Here is a 12,747-nt window from a genome sequence, read left to right as displayed (position 1 = left end):
GAGGCCCTAGAACATGCAGACTTTCTTCCTCTCAGAAAACCAAATTGTCAGAGGCTCAAATCTCCTTTTCAAGGCTTATTGGCAAAATAATTTTCGACAACCTCGGTCACAGGCAGAACTTGACCGATGGAAAGCCACTGAGTACAGGCAGTATTTGCTCTTCACCGGCCCCATAGTATTGAAGGACGTTGTTTCCAAAAAAAAGTCCATCACACTTTATGTCCCTCAGTGTAGCCATGTAATTTAGCTAGATTCAGATGACAGGAGGCATTACCTTGATGATGCCAAACAGCTGCTGATGCGCTTTGTTGTGATGAGCAAGTGTCTATGGTGATACATTTACAATGTGCATGGTCTCACTCACTTGATAGATGTTGCATTTCACAACTGCTCACTCAATGACCTTATTCGCTCCGAATTTGAGAACCATTTGCAGTGGTTTAAACGTGCAATCAAAAGCCCACATTATCCATCGGTACAAGTGACGAGGCGACTGTCTGAATCAAGCCATGTGAAACATACTGTCAAGAACATCCAAACATACATCAAGAATAACATGCGAGATGGTTGTTTCCTCCTCCAGGACAAATGTGACTCAAATGTTTGCAATTATGGCTTATATTATATTGTTTAATAATGTCTATTTCTCCAGGTTCTAATCTCAGAAGATGTGGGCCAGAGCAGTGTGGATGGAAAATGAGAAGGATGTAGAAGGTATTATTCAGGGCACTGGATAAAACACTGTGTGGTGGCCCCCAAATAAATAGGACAAAGCAATAAAGGATTGGTCCACAACCTCTCTTATGATGATAAAACTGCCATCAGATAAATAGCAGACACATAATACTTGATAATGCAATAAGTAAAAACTGCTGTTTGTTAAAATTGACTGTTAAATGTTTAAAGCCTCACCCCACTATTCAGAATCAAAACAGCAATGTGAAGACGTCGAAATCACCGAAGCCAGTGAAGTAGAGGAGACCCCCCACCCCCCAAGAGAAACCAAAAGAAAACTACATTCAAAGAATGTATAACTGGTATGTTGAAACACACATTGACAGTTTGTGTACATTCAATTTACTTGGCTTTTTTTTCTCTGTATGTTGTTGTATATTTAGAATTTCATGATTATTGCAACCTCCCACCGCCAGCCACTACTGCCTCCAAGTTCTGTAAGTACGGTAGCCTGCAATGCTGATTACTAATAGAGCCCTTGTCCCTAAACCCTAGCCATTGAACAACCTCCTTGCCTGTTGACAGACTGGGAGGATCTTTTACCGTATTACTGTACTTTAACTGATCATTTTAAATCTGAGCTGAAATCCATCTGGTTTTACAGGCTAGTGGGTAGGGGCTTGGGAGGTTAACTTTGGCATGTAGTAGAATTTTGGTTTAAAGTTTGGTAATGTGTTTAGGTTGACTTTTTAAAAGTCCACTTCAGTAAAACTTAAATACATAACAAATGTGTGTAGAAAAAGGCTGGATGTTATTTTACACTGTTTATTTTCAGGAAAAGGTTTACACCCCACCGAAATATGCTCCGAAACACTTGAAAACCCGTGCCACTGCTACCAAGAAGCAAAAGGCTAAAACGCAGCACAAAGCCACCAACTAATGACAGTGAGGACGACCCTTCACAATGTAAGCCAACTCCTTATTCTTGATCATTGTATTTGGGAAAGGTATTCTAATTGTAAAAGTTCACATGGCTTATCCCTGGAGAATGAGTCCTCGAGGTCTCCTTCTGCCTTCTTAATTGAGGGATCCCCCACACCAAATCGCTACAAAGAATCAGAATCTCACCATTTAGAATTTTGGTTTAAAGTTTGGTAGAAATTAGATTGTGTTTAGGTTGCCTTTAAGGTTGCCTTACAAATGTGTGTAGAAAAATGCTGGACGTTATTTTACACTTGCATATGTTCTTTTTTTAGGCCTATCCAAGCCCAACTAAAATCTGCTCCCAAGTGCAAGAAAGCAAAAAGCTAAAACACCCAGCAAGCCACCAAGTATTGGTGGTGAGGGGAAATGGCAAACTGAAATACCCAGCAAGCCACCAAGTATTGGTGGTGAGGGGAAATGGCAAACTAAAATGCCACACTAATGGAGAATGATTTTCTAAAATACATGGTGAGAAATAAAATGTTTCATTGGTATGAGTTGAATGACATTATATTGCCATGTAGTAATGGATGGAAAAACCCTGTACATGTGTAATGCATTAATGTTCTTTTGTAAAGTTACAGATATCTCAGATCTCAAAGCTGGAGGGAAAGACATCCCGGACCGAGTGAAGAGAACAATGCATCGGTAAACTATTAGCATATTTCCTTTTTTCATTTTACATGACATTTAAATACCTTCTCTAACTAATATTTGTTTTCCCTCTTTACAGCAGGTTGGCATCTTGGTGAATCAAAGGCTACAGAGGCAGAAATACTACATGTGATGTCAACCTGCCTGAAATATGCACCTGACCGCAAGGGGGGCAGTGGGAGGGCCAATGAGGAAGGAGATGAAAGAGTTCTTACGAAGTTAAAAGCATCAAAGCCTTTTCCGACAGTGACGTTTTTGGGGTTTATTTTATATCTAATTTGTGTTTTCAGAAGCCTGTGCCAGAAATGCATTTAAAAAAAAAAAATATGGCTTGTACATCTATTTTGTGGTGCAATTTTTTTTCTTCATTTAAACCAATCTTGACTTTGACAAAACACATTTGCATAACAGTTTTGACATGGACAAAGGTTTACACAATGCTTTTCCAAGTTACTGCTCTAATTGTGTTTCACAAAATGACAATAGCCAACAGTAGTATAGACCCTAAGTCTGGAACATTTTGCACCATAAGTAGAATTGTATTATACATGTCAGGGTGCTGTTCAAGAATGCAGTTTGTTTTCCTATTCTTAGCTCAGGCTGTTATCCTTATTTAATGTAAAGAAGCCTACATCAACAAATGGCAACTACCTCTAAACATCTAATCAGCGCACTTCATGGATTGGTCATAATCCCTGTTGAATTCATGGTGTGTTTAGGTCAAATCAGATCACAATGTGTTCTCAACCTCATCCCAGTATTTAAATGTAGTTGATTATTAGTTGAGTATAGTATTTAACCTCTATAGTACCGGAAATACAAAAATAACTGTTGGCTGTCTTTTTCAGTGGGTGAATAAAGGTTGAAATCTCATTCATCAACGTCTCAACCAAATATTGCCCAAATTTCCACGTTGAAATGACATGGTGTCCCCAGTGGGGTGTGTCTGCACCCCTCCTCTGACCTCTACACCCACCCTGCTGCCAGCCCCACACCCCTCGCTACACAAATATACAGCAGGATCTAGGCCTGTTTTCCTTCCTCTTCCTCCTGGTGCCTTCACCAGGCCTGATGCCCTTGACTTTGTGCTTGTCTAGGATGCAAATTCACAGAGGTTAGGATAATAAACACAGCGCTGATGGGCTAGGGCTCGGAGGAGGCCACACTTCCTGACTCCCCAAACAGGCTCCTGGGAGAAATCACAACAGAGACACAGAGGGGGAGAAAGACAGGCAGGCAGGAGGACTTAGGAATGTAATGCATGACTTACCCACCAGGTCAGGAAGGAGACCTCATCTAGCATCTCCCTCTGAGTAATCTCTATAAGAGCCTCTGCTCCTTTTTTAAATGTTCTGCTCATTAACATTAAAAAAAGAGAGAGCTTTCACCACTTTCACTGGCTTTGTATCTTTTGTGCTGTGTGAGTTTGCCAGAGTTCGTACTTAAAGCCCGTTTGTGCTTTCCTATTCAGGGAACATCACACAACAGCTCCACAGTATTTCAATCTGGAGTTAATATCATGTCTGAATAAAATATCAGACAAGCTTTGAGCCAGCTATGCAAAGTCCCTGTGTTCTTTGTGTGGGTGGGTGGAGAAGATAAGGATCAATGCACATGCTTGTCAGTCTTCGCGGTGCTGATGGCTGCTCCAGCATGTTGAGGTTGTGGGGTTATGAGGGGGGTTATATGGTGGATCAACCACAGTTCTTTCTGGGGGTTTGGCAGATGCACCATGCAGCCTGTGTTGGTCCCATTAGACATTTGGCTGAATAGTCACTCTGTGATCATTAACACAAAAGATCATTAGGATTCCTGAGATACCTCGACACAGGGGAAAAACCCAGCAGCTGAACAGAGCAGCCTCAACAACACAGGGCGGGGACTTGGCCAAGTTCAAACGAACTACAGAAACCTCTCAGTGGGCAATTAGGGCTCTCCAACTTTTATTTTTTCTCTGGCGACCAGATCTGGCCCTGCTAGAGGAGGGAGGGAGTCTCTGGTGTGTGGAAGGTGATGGGGAGGATGGAAAGGGGGCACCAATTTCTGCCCCAGTTAAAGAGAAGAGAAGGGGGTCAGCGGTGTGAGCGGAGGAGGAAGGGGAAAGGGGAAAGGGGAGGGAGAGACTGCTACAGCTGCCGATGTGCTTCATCTGGGCAATTAGCTGTTATCAGCTCTCTCAGCTCCCTGGGTGTTCTGAGACCCAACTTTCACATGCTGGCACTTCACCAGATATCTCTCATCCCCACATCACACACACACACAACTCCACAGGGACACACAGAAACATTCAGACAGAGAGAGAGGGACACACTCAGAGCAGAGGCACATGGACAGAAACATACTCATAAAGTACAGACTTTTAAAATTCCAAAGGAAACCTCCAGCAAAAATATGAATTTACATGGGAGAGCTAAAAGTTACAGTTATATACTTTTCATTTTTTTTAAACAAGCCCATCATCATCATATTTCCCAGCATGCTCTATTGCAGGTAGATTTTGTTAATTGTTTGTGTCAATATCTATGTTTTTTCATGTACATTGATTGATAAAAATAATCTTATGCAACTCAAATATAAATAACATAAACTATTACAATCTGTTACTTGGACATATTGCATCCGTTACTGAAATGGTTGCTCCAGTTTAGATGTTTAAGGTAGTCTCATATCTTAGCATTCTTAACCCTGGCAGTCATGTCAAATGTTGGGTATGCCCACCCTGGTTGGGTTCCAATAGGAATTACAACACATCACTTTGCAAGCCAGCATAATGTGACATGCAGGCCTGATGTGGCCTGATAACAAAGAGGTTCAGGCCACTGTATCAGGGTAAAACTAGGCCCACAAAATAATGCCTTAAAATATGTATTGTATTGTCTTAAAGAATTACATTTTAATGACAACATATTCACTTAGGATCTCACTTGATGAAGGCCACAGGACTGAAAATGAATGAATGCAACAACCATGTCTCTGTCACTAGTAAATACATTCATATGTGTTACTGGTAACTCTAAAATTCACTTGAAAGGCACCCTGGGAAATATGCAAATAAGGCTTAAAATTCTAAAGAAGGGCTATTCGATTCCGGTCCTGAGGGCCGAAACATTTCTGGTTTTGAAATATTGTATGGTTCTTCAGAGACCCTAAATTGGTTCCCTTACGGCATCACTCTCAAGACCCTTATTCAGTTCCAACTTGCACCTTTATTGTTAAGAGTGTATGCTACATATGATTGATGAAGGCATTCCTCATTAGTGTTACAGTCTTATATCTCAAAGTGTAAGAGGTGCAACTGGTATCTGGTGGTTAACTGTAGAGTGTGGTCTCTATGGGCCTCTTTCTTTAGGCTGTAGCTCGGATTGTCTTCTAGAGGGTTGTCACATGTTGCACACATGTTCGTCCAGCCTTGTGAATCACCCTTTGTAAGGAGCGGCATCCTTCACGGCAGTTGGTGTATTTCCCCTTGTTAAAAACTCTGACCTCGCCACCTTTCCCCCCTGATTGAAATGATATCACCTTCCAGTAGATATGGGACAACATAGGTGTATGTGTGGGTGCATGTTACTGTTGGTCTCCATTAACACAAAATGCAAGCTTCTTTTCAAGTGGTGCTTCTATCCTGAAGTTTCAAGCAAAGCACCGAGCACTCTCAAGGGCACTCATAGAATGGACAGGTGTAGGAGATGGGGTCAACAAAAGGGGAGGGGGGGGGCTCACCTTCCCAGGCCTGCAGGGACTGATCCTCTGGACGCAGAGAGATTACCATGGCACTGGGCCGACCCAGCCTGCATCTGCCTCACAGTATGAGGGATTAGCTAGGGTACAGGCACACCACAGACATTCAATCAGAGAGGGAACACTGCAGCACCCAGACAGCAGCTACAGCTGACAGTAGCTGCCCCGGTGGAGCTCAGCACCCCTCTTTCTAGGCCAGGAGTTACCACCAGCTCTATTGGCTGCTCCAGCTCCCATCTGCTCACTCATGGCTGTGCGGTTTGGCATGTCCAGTGCGTTTTGGATGTCCCAGCCCACACCCCTGGTCTGGCCTGCCCAATACTCCTCTTCTTTTTGGTAAATATGGATTGGTTTCCCCGCCCTGACTAAGACTGTACTCCCTTCTCTGGCCTCCGAGCTTGTTTTTACCTCCTCCCTACACACACGTGTAGGGAGGTGCACGCACACACACACACACACACACACACACACACACACACACACACACACACACACACACACACACACACACACACACACACACACACACACACACAAAACGCACAGCTGACTCACCCCAGCCCCCAGACCAGAGTGGAGCTCAGCACATTCTCCCGGGCACAGAGAAACCCTGGCAGCATATACAAGCAGGTTCTGGCATCAGGAGCATTCTGTTTTTCAAAGGTCTGCTCTTGTTAAATACTAACTCCTTCCACATTCCCAGCGATCAAATACGAATCGAAGTTGATTCAAATGCATAATGCATAATTCATGGTCTGGAAAGGAATGCTTCTCATTTCACAGTGAGACAGGGATCCACCTTACTGTAAGCTGCTCTGTCCCAAATAGTAATTTTCTTTATCCTGTCACAGACTCTTTTGTAATCTTTAACTTACTATACTTACTATACTCAAAGTACTACACTCAACGTACTATACACAACGTACAATGCCCAACGTACTACACTCAGCATACTATACTAAACCTACTATAATCAACGTACTATACTAAACGTACTACACTCAACGTACTATACTAAACCTACCATACTCAACGTACTATACTAAACGTACTATACTCAATGCACTATACTAAATCTACCATACTCAACGTACTATACTCAACGTACTATACTAAACGTACTACACTCAACGTACTACACTAAACCTACCATACTCAACGTACTATACTCAACGTACTATACTAAACGTACTACACTCAACGTACTATACTAAACCTACCATACTCAACGTACTATACTCAACGTACTATACTAAACGTACTACACTCAACGTACTATACTAAACCTACCATACTCAACGTACTATACTCAACGTACTATACTAAACGTACTACACTCAACGTACTACACTAAACCTACCATACTCAACGTACTATACTCAACGTACTATACTAAACGTACTACACTCAACGTACTACACTAAACCTACCATACTCAACGTACTATTCTCAACGTACTATACTAAACGTACTACACTCAACGTACTATACTAAACCTACCATACTCAACGTACTATACTCAACGTACTATACTAAACGTACTACACTCAACGTACTATACTAAACCTACCATACTCAACGTACTATACTCAACGTACTATACTAAACGTACTATACTCAACGTACTATACTAAACGTACTACACTCAACGTACTATACTAAACCTACCATACTCAACGTACTATACTCAACGTACTATACTAAACGTACTACACTCAACATACTATACTAAACCTACCATACTCAACGTACCATACTCAACGTACTATACTGAATGCACTATACTCAGCGTACTATACTCAATGCACTATACTCAACGTACTATACTCAGCGTACTATACTCGGTTTACTATAATCAATGTACTATACTCAGCGTACTATACTCGGTTTACTATAATCAATGTACTATACTCAATTTACTACACTAAACATACTATAGTCAACTTACTACACTAAACGTACTATACTCAACTTACTATACTAACTGTTCTATACTCCTTGATATCTCCTTGTGTTCTTTGTTCACAATGCACAGATGCAGGGTCATGAACCGAGTTGCCACACTCAGTAGAAGAGACTCATTGTCTGACAGCTGATGTTTGTGATTTACTGGACCTCCTGTCTCTGGGTAGAGAGAGCAACAGACAGGCCTCGTAACTCAGGTGTTCCCATTCCACACCCTGTCACTGGCTGCAGATGCCAAGGCCTGTAAATCCAATGGAGACTTTAAGGCAGCGTGCGGGGAGAGCAGATGGAGAGACACACTGCTGTACATACTTTATGAATATCCTAAAGTACACAAGGTTCAGGGATTCACAGCATGACTGCTTTTATTGCAAAACACGACTGGAACTAAGGTGCAACATGCAATGAGTGAATGGTGAGGAATAGGGTCTTATTAATCAAGTTCATAATTACATTTTTTGTTGATTATGAATTAATTAATAAATGCAATGGTATATAGATGGACTCATCGATTGAATCAAATGATTCCCAGCATTCCATTTCCATTGCAGAACTCTTTCTCAGAGTGGTCCAGTCTAATAATGTGTTTCTTCTCCCCTGTGTCCCACTGTAGTGCCTGTTACATAATGAGCACATCTAATTAGTAACAGACTGTTTTGTTCTGACCTGGGTCTATATATAGATGGTTCTTGTATATACCCAGAGAATGGGGCTCAGCTAACCAGCCTGGCCCACAGAGATCTAACCCTGAGTTTACCATGCATGGCAGCCCAGTGTGGGGCATGCAGGGAGAGATAATGGCAAACACATGTAGAGGGAAAAGGCTTTACAGCGAAGGAGAGCCAAGATGTTTCATCTTTTAAGTGATAATTATTCTACCCCAACTCTGCACTTCTCTATGTGGGTCTTTGATGTAAGGGAGTATATGGCAGTTCACAAGACAAGCATGAAATTAGAGGACAGTGTAATGAATTTGATGGCCCCATATTTAGGTTAAATGACTAATTAGCGATTTTCTGTGTGTTTGCGATGTGTGCAATTTGTGTGTGTGTGCTTGCGTGCTTGTGTGCATGCGTGCGCACATGTGTGTGTATAGGTGCATGTGTGTGGAGTCTATGGCATGACACAGATGCCAGTGGAAAAGGGTGCATCTCATTGTGCCAGCTGTGCATATTTTTGAAGTTAAAATGTGCAGACAACCCCCTCACCAACAGGGAGTATATAGAACCATGAGTCTGGGGGAACACCACAGAGGGAGCACTGAGGCCTGCAAATGGGGAAAAGGTATTTGAAGTCTTATAAAAGTACTGAACTGCAGATATTGTTTGTATTTTCTTCATTTGCCCCTGTGACAATTTTGGACCCCCTTGTGGCTCCCCTAAATGTGGAGTATGAAATTATTTTTACATAACTCATTTTTACTATCGTTCTTTTTTTACACCCGTTATTAGACAGTGGCAACGGGAACACTAATGATTATGAACATGGTCTTTTGCCTGCTAATGCCTGCAATGCAGTGAAGAAAACGATATGACAATAATAACGTCTAATGTAACTGGCCCCTCTAACAGTACAACTGGCCCCAGCTTGGCCCCCCCAGTTGAAATGGTCTAGAAGCGCTACTGCTTCCTATGTCCTTTAAAGCTGGGCAGCCCTCTTTCCAGCAGCCGGACAGGATAGCCCACATCCTGTGAGAGGCAGGAAAGAGCCCCACACTCAGCCCCAGATGCAATCGCGTGCTCCAGGCAGCACCCCTCCAGCCTTCCACCGCTCATACTCATCTATCTCTGATACAAAACATGCTAACACTTCAGCATCATAGTAAAATGCTAATCATTCTCGAAGCAAAACTGAAATTTGGTTCACATGGAATTGACACTTAATTATAGCCAATTGTGTGCACCGTGCAAAGCTGCAGCTCGTTTGGACACTCTCTCAGAGATCTCCAGGCTCTATGAGGTGTACCACAAGTGTGTGGTTATCTCAACAGCTGACACCAATTTGAGTGAGCTGAGCTCTTCTTGGATCTATCTGCTCCCCCATGCTTCAGTGAACTCTGGCCCTACCTCCATCAGATGCACACAGCCAGTTATGGTTTTGCTGGCTGCAGTGACAACCACATACAGATCAGGAATTTTGTTACCAGTCTTCACAGTTTTTTCACCCTAAATACACAGCCAAAAAGGTCTATGTTGGGTCAGCTCAGGGTTGGAGTCTAAATTTTGAGGCAGAAGTCTGACATATGGTACTTATGGTTGGTGAAGCTTTCAGAGTAATTCACCTCTAGTAGACTACAGGTGTTGTGAGATGGGTACAGAGAAATACAGCATTTCATAGAGAAACATTTTTTCTTTATTCTCTGGTACTCCAGAACAGTGTCTACTCCAACATAAACGGATAAGAAAGGGCTGGGTTGTCTCATGTTCAAATGTTTTGTTTTCATCATTAAATCTTTAGCAATTAACTTGATTTCAACATAACCTCACTCTTAACTACAATGTCAACATCACTTAAAGAAGCCCTTCATTCAGTCTCTGATGTAGACATCTGTCTCCCTGTGTTCCCATCATGCTCTAGTTTGAGGTCAAAGGGAGGCGTCCTCTAAACTCAGCCACACCAAACCTCCCTGGCTCTAACAAGTCACTTGTTTTGGACCGGGCTGTCAGAATGTCAGGGCCCTGTTTTTCAATACCATGAAAGCACACGCACACCCAACCCAAGAAGCTTGGCCTCCTCCCTTACACGAGAGGCGGTACCAGAGACGAAAGATGAAGCAAGACACCCCACTCGCTGTTTAAAAGAAAAATCTGGTTCAATGAATGTCAATGGACTAAGTAGACCAGACCCAGCTGCTATTGCATTGGTGTCTATGGGAGACACACCCAGTTAAGTAGACCTGAACTGAAAATGTTCTCCCCAATGGTAAACGGCCTGAGTGAACTACCTTCATTTATCCACCATCTTTGATGGGACAACAATTAAAAGCGGTCTGGGTTCTGAACAGCTCCACACAGAGGCTAACATGATTGTTCCCTGTCCAGCGGTCATGTTCCTGGCTGCAGTGCACAGGCTGCTTTCAGGTGTGAGAACCCCTCTCTGCCAGCCCAGGCCAGACCGGGCCAGCCATCCAACCGCGGCAGCGTTGTAATTTAGACCATTAAGATGTAGTGCAGAGGTCTGAGAGAGCTGGCAAGGGGACAGGTTCACACACCCCTCCCAGGCCCAGCCCAGCAGTTACAGTACAGAAGCAGCACTGAGGGAGTGGGCAGGGTCAGGGAGCTGGACCTGCTGGACTGGCCAACACATGTTGGATTTCCCTCCCCAGTCACTACCAGGTTGGACAGAGCAAGTCTTGTTTATTTAACATGTTAGTCTTAAAATGTCTAAAAGCATAATATTAAACTGATGAAACACTGAACTTTGCAGAGTTATACAATACTTCAGACTGGGTGTTTGGCCTCCGAGACCTGTGTAATTAGTAGCCGCATGCCCTTTGTCTATGTGTTAATTTTTCCAGAGATGCACTGTTTATTTACAAAAGTCGAGCCACCTCAAGATTTTTCGAAGATGAATGATTACTGTGTGTGTGTATAAATGTGTGTGCATACAGATGTAGGATCTTCATTTGATCACTCTTTTGTTGCTGAGAATTTTCTTACACAGCAGGAAATGTAAACTTGTACAGATGTAGGATCTTAATTTGATCACTCTTTCGTTGCTGAGAAACTTGTAGTGCATTCAAGGTTTAAAAAGGCTTCTAAAGTTTGTAATTTCCGTTTAAAAATGTCAGACTTCATTTGCCGTAAGATGTTTTTTATCAACCACTACAAAAAATGTCCATTAATTATAATCCACATAATAATTCACATTTCCTGTTGCTGCAGGATCCTTTTCCTGCTGTAGCAAACTGGCTCAAATTAAGATCCTACATCTGTAGTGTATTTGAGATTTATTAAGGCTTCAAAGGTTTGTAATTTCCGATTTGAAATTTCAGACTTGATTTGCCCTAACAAAAATGTTATCAACCCCTACAAAAATATCCATTAATTATAATCCACATAAATGTAATTTCCTGTTACTGCAGGATTATTTTCCTGCTGTAGCAAACTTGCTCAAATTAAGGTCCTGTGTGTATGTCACTGCAGACAGTATCTGATGGGCCTCTGTGCTGCAGTCAGTGTGGAAGTTGTGCTGCCAGGAGTGGCTCTGTCTGTCTGACTGTTTGGCCTAAAGCTTATAAAGCTTGCTCCATCGGCCCTAAAATGATTCCTCCACAGCAAAGCTCCAGCCCTGCAGCTTCAGCTCCCTCCAGCCACCACTGAGATAAACTGGCAGGCTGTAGATATGGCAAGAGAGCCATGGGGGAACCTAGACCTTACGCCTCAAATTGTGTGAGACCTAGCTATATAATAACTAACCAGATGATTTATGCTTGGTTGAATTCCCATTTTTATTGTACAAATATAATAACTCATCAATCTACTATCTGAAAATGTTCCCTCTCCAAACTATACAGCCATCTCATATTCCGTCCAAGACTCACTCCTCATCCTGACTTCTTATCGTGATGACAAGTTGGGGGAGCTGATCACATCATCTCCATCTGTCACGTTTAGTTCCTACAGTACACTACCAATGTAAGATCTTAATTTGATCACCATGTTGCAGGATACTTTTCTTGCACATTTGTAATTTCCATTTAGAAATGTCTAATTTCCCTTATGAAAAATT

General features: G+C 42.4%; 1 long non-coding RNA gene across 1 annotated transcript; it reads left to right on the top strand.

Moving 5' to 3' along the window:
* Nucleotides 1-1,170: 1,170 nt before the first annotated feature.
* Nucleotides 1,171-2,655, top strand: LOC115200031 (uncharacterized). The gene is made up of 4 exons (XR_003879466.1): nucleotides 1,171-1,641; nucleotides 1,932-2,127; nucleotides 2,238-2,307; nucleotides 2,393-2,655. It is a non-coding gene; the product is annotated as an uncharacterized LOC115200031 (long non-coding RNA).
* The last annotated feature ends 10,092 nt before the right edge of the window (nucleotides 2,656-12,747 follow it).

The sequence above is a fragment of the Salmo trutta genome, chromosome 9 (genome assembly GCF_901001165.1).
Source record: "Salmo trutta chromosome 9, fSalTru1.1, whole genome shotgun sequence".
NCBI classification, from domain to species: Eukaryota; Metazoa; Chordata; class Actinopteri; order Salmoniformes; family Salmonidae; genus Salmo; species Salmo trutta.
Note: the sequence above shows the minus strand (reverse complement) of the source record. Positions and strands in the feature narration are given on the sequence as shown.